The 5,322-nt window shown below is 33.3% G+C and overlaps 1 pseudogene; it reads right to left on the reverse strand.

Annotated features, from left to right (window-relative positions):
- Positions 1 to 230: 230 nt before the first annotated feature.
- On the reverse strand, positions 231 to 1,473 carry LOC114292848 (putative glucan endo-1,3-beta-glucosidase GVI pseudogene; annotated as a pseudogene).
- Positions 1,474 to 5,322: the final 3,849 nt, after the last annotated feature.

Consider the following 5,322-nt stretch of genomic DNA (forward strand, 5'->3'; position numbering starts at 1 on the left):
CAGGTAATTTACTAAGAATTTACTGAAAATTTACTAAGTAATTTAATGAGAATTTACTGAAATTTGCTGAGTAATTTAATGAGAATTTACTGGAAATTTACTGAAAATTTATCCGAGCTGAGCCGTGCCGGGCGCGGGTGTGGGGTGTGGGGTGGGTCGGTTCTAATATTAATTTTTTGGACAAAAATTTATTTGAATTTTTCAAATTTCAAATTTAAATTTTTGTTTTCCTAAAGTTGTACCTCTTCCAAAACTATTCCAACAGTTTTAAAAAACTGTTTCAACAGTTTAAAACATTGTTCCAGCAATGGATATATTTTCAAACTGTTTGAAAAAAATGTTCCAAGAAGCAACGAATAGATTCAGTTTGTTCAAACAGATTCAAACTGTTTGACAGTTTGAGTTTCACACCTGTTGGTTTCAAAATAGCACTCGTTCGGATCAAAATTTTTTCCTATAAATACAGATCTGTTCCAGTAGTCTCTATATCCATAAAATCAATATGAAATATTGTTCTTGCTGTCCAGATTTTATTTATTTACATTATTCTTCATATTAGTTATTTAGAGAAAAATAAAGAGAGTATAAGAACACAAGGTTCTAGTTCGTCGTACAAATTTATTTGGAGTGCTACTACAAATTTGTGAAGATCATTGTATCATCAGAGCTAGACGCCACATAACCGTAAGCACCGTAGCGGGGCGAATCTGTCTTAAGGATAGAGTGTCACACACTCGACTTGATCTTTTATTTTTTGTTTGGTTCGACAAAATAAATTCTATAAGTTTTTATTTTATTTTGTTTGATTCAGTTTCAATTTATTTTATTTACACAGAAGATTGTTCCAACAACAACCACCTCACTACTGTTCAACAATGCATAGGACAATTGAATCTCATTTGGGTTATCTATGTATGCAAAGTAAGGGTACACATTGACTAGCAAAGGGCTCTTATTTTCTGCTAAAAATGAAGTGATTTGTCCCATTTCATAGCTCACATCCTCTGAGAATTCCCCTTTAGAAGGAGGGTACGAAATCCCAAGGATTTGTGTTGAAACCGATGTGCTTACTTGGATGTTTCTTAGATTAGCTGATTCTAAAGCTGTTTTGAGATTTTCCATGGCTGGGAAAACATATGCGGATAGGTCACCAGGGATGACTTGGTTGCCAGCAGATATGCAGAGGAATCGAATTGTGTCCGAGTATGGAAGCATGTCGGTGTTGATCCAAGTTGTGGCATGTGAAACCTTAGTTGGTAGGTCTTGGAGGTCTTGGTCTAATGTTCCGAGGATGACTTCAATTCTTGAATTTTTCAGAGCTGTGAGTACATCGAGGTTTGGGGCGAAGAGGCGTGTTTTCATTATGTTTCTTGATTTTAGAAGTGCAACGACTTGGTTTGGTGGTGGGAGGTTGTTTCCTAGTAGGCCATAGTTTACTCCAATTACTCCAGCTTCTGCATTAAGACGAATCATGATTTGCACAAATTGAACATGAAGTATAAATCTGTCTAAAAGCATAGAATTTTGTGAAAAATAGTATATAGAATACAGTTGGCTCCGCCATGATAAACACGACAGTATAGATATGTGCACAGAATTCATACACAGAAATAAACTTAGAAAAATGATGTTTATTTTTTGTAGTAGCCATACCTTATAAATCCGGACCATACATTAAACCTTTTGAATATTTTTTTGTGCAGCAATTCTATGTCCATGGCATTGTTCTAAGCACTTACAAGGAGTGTGTGGGATTGACTCCTTGTCTTGTGAGTGTTATGTGATCGATTTTATGACCGGTTTGTACATACTTTTTTGATTAAGTAAGAATTAAAAAATAAATAAAATGAAGGCAGAAATGAAGTGGTATACTAGCAGATATGTTCAACTGAAGCATATAGAAGGCAGCTGTGCAATGATAAAGCCAGCCCATTCTTGAGAATTCTCTATATAGGCTCTAAAGATGGGATTTATTTGGATAAACCCAAATGAAGTTGGAGAATTCTTTAACTGAAATGTGAATATGTAGAAAGATGATGAAACTCAACGCAAAATTAAAAAAATAAAAAAAAATAAAAAACAATTTTGCAGTGCTATATGGTACCCGTTAGTCTAAGTTATTTAACCATGATGGCTACGAAAGTGACTAGATGGACAATTTGTCTGCATATTTTACATTTTTTTTTGTTTTTTTTTTTTGGTAGGGACTCTGAAGGCTGCTAATCTCTCTTGAACAAGAAGCATTTTGTGTTGATCTAGTTTGGATTATTAAGAAGGAAAAATAGATGTTTGTACTCAATGAGGTGAAGAGTATTCTGTGATGGAAAAAGCAAACCTAGGCCATTCACCATCAAACATGGATGACTGTAAATAAGAGTTGCATTAGTAGTGTGAGATCCAAACATTGCATTTAGAATTGGATTTGAATAAGCTGCATTGGCTGTTTTTATTTTTTGCACAAACAAACAATTAATAAATAAACAACGATTTAACAATCTTCAATCATATATATTCATGTTTGTGTACTTTGCATTTGGTCAAGGGGCTCCTTGTTATCAAATTTTTCTGTTCTCTTACCTCAAAACACTTACAATACCATTGCATCATTGAAACTTTTGAATTACATTAATCTCGAAACATAATTCAATAAATGTAAATGTTCCGAGATAAGGGACGAATAGATTTAAGACAGTGAATCCCATGTCTTTGCATTCTACATTTTTTGTGTCAAAATATGTTTGCTATTGGACATTGACGAATATGCACATCACTTAGCATTGTAAATTAACTGAGGTAAGTCAAATTAAATAATAATTTGTTGGAAGTATACTTAAAATTTAACCAATTTCAAAATAAATTTAAGTTTGACTTGTTTACATAATAAGTTTGATAATTTTTAAAAAATCGACCAAAAATTGAGCTCGTAAAATATATAAATATATCAAGTTGAGTATTATATTATTCAAATTTAAATTAAAAATTTAACAAATTTTAAGCTGTAATAAAATTTAACTTAATTATATATTAATTAATCTTAAATCAACTTTTAACAAATTAACTCGAATTCGAATATTTTGATTGTTTTTACAAAATCTACGAATCACGTGATCATTAAGAGATAATGCAAAAGCATACACAAGTAATCAGATTGTAACCCAAACAGAATTTGCTTTTTTCTTCAATTACACAAGGAACAATTAGACTATACAACATAGGGGCTCCTTGTTATCAAATTTTTTCTTCTGTTTGATTGTCCCTGGACCAAGGCTGTGTGGTTTGGCAGCTCCTTAAATATGCGAATGGATCAAGGCTCGATAACAAATGTGACCAAGTGGACCAACGATCTGTTGCAAGGCGGTACTCCGAAGAATGAATCCAAACGTCTCATCAATATTGTTGCTATTGTTGCCTGGTTCATATGGAAATCCAGAAATGATTTTGTCTTTAACCATCACCCGGTGGACCCTCATGTCACTTTGCAAAAAATCACTCATTTTTGGAAGGAATTAGATGCTCTGTCTAGCCATCCCAACCCTCCCAACCAGGACTTAGCCGTCCCCAACCTTCACCCCTGTTTAAGTTGGCAGCCAGCTTCCCATGGTTTGGTCAAAATCAACTGTGATGCAGCTTTCTGTCAGCACTCTTCATCAGCTGCACTGGCTGTGATTCTTTGAGATTCAAAGGGCAACCTATTGGATGGTTGTGCTAAGTTTATTGCGGCTTCCTCTGCAGCACAAGCCGAGGCTCATGCAGTGCGTATGGCATGTCTCATGGCTCAAGCCCTCAATCTCTCACAAATGGAAATCGAAAGTGATAACAAAAGGGTGATCTCTCTTTGCGTTTCCAAAACAGTTCCACCATGGGAGTATAGTGCTGTTATCATGGATATTAGAGCTCTTGCTCCTCCAAATTCTATTTTGTTTTCCTGGACTAGACGCAACAACAATGGTGCAGCCCACTGGGTTGCAAAGTCGTGTCTTTCTAAGTCTTTACCTGTAAATTGGGTTGTATGCCCACCTGCAGCTCTTGTCTTCATACTCAACTCTGATGTATCCCAATTTCCTCTTTAATTGAAAGTTTGGGAATTCAAAAAAAAAAAAAAAAAACCATAGAGGAGAGAGAGGCAAAACAAACGAAGACATTCCTCTCTCTATTCTCCCTCTCCTTTGGGTTGTTTTGGGAAGATGGTAAAAAGTGATTTTTTGACTTTTAACCAAGTTTTTGACTTTTTTAGACAAATGATTTGAGAAGTTGCTAAAAAGTGACTTTTGACTTTTTTTATTAATGTTTGTTTATGATGTCAAATCATAATAAAATGATCAAACTACCCCCATTTATTTAAAAAATTTACAACTTCACCTATGTAACACATTTTGACTCATGAGGGGTAAAATTATAATTTCACCGTTGACTAAAAACCAACTTCCCAAATAAAAAAAAAAAAAGTTAACTTTTAACTTTTGCTACTAATCAAAAAAAGTGGCTATTGCCAAAACAACCCTTTATCTTCCAGAACCCTCCCCTGTACCTTCCAGGAGGATTAAAGACACGTTATTCCAGTTAATATTATTAATATTATTTTGCATAGACAATGCGAGTGACTTCAAAAATAATTAAAACTTATTTAGGTCAAGTTTGGCAAGTCTAGAATAAGTCAAAAAGTCAAAAAATTACTCAAAAAGTTAAAAAGTTAACACTATTCACCAAAAGTCAACAATTACGGCTGCACAACTCCCAATTCTAATTTTCTCTTACAAACCAATTTTTATAATTTTTTATTACATATTTTTCCATAAAAAGTAAAAAAATTAACCCAAACATCTATATTTTCTTTCTCAATTTTTTAGTTCAAAAAGACAAAATGTACACTTATTTAGGACACCCCAAACAACCCCTTAAAATCATAATTCCATTTGATTACTCAGTTTCAAGGTCTCTGAAGCTAAAATGAAATGTGGTTTAGAAATATATTATTTTAATATTTTTTTAACGTTTTATGACACGATTTAAAAAATAAAGAAATAAAGAGATTAATAATTTTTTTAACTTTTCGAGGAGTAGAAGTAAAGGACAGTGAGAGACACCCTTAAAGTATATTTGGTGACTTTTAGTTAAGAAAAAGGGAAAATATTTGAGCCACCCACTATTCTGAGGTCAAGTTTGGCTAAATTAAGTGCACTTATTTCATATTTTTATCTTTTTTAGGTCACATCAATCAATATTTCCTCTCTACTTTTTTTACACATAATACAAGAAAAGTCAAAAAGTACACTTATTTAGTCTTTCCAAACTTGACTTTATTGTCACGTGGATTAAAGATGT

Source organism: Camellia sinensis, chromosome 1 (assembly GCF_055761805.1).
Source record: "Camellia sinensis isolate YWXY chromosome 1, ASM5576180v1, whole genome shotgun sequence".
NCBI lineage: Eukaryota > Viridiplantae > Streptophyta > Magnoliopsida > Ericales > Theaceae > Camellia > Camellia sinensis.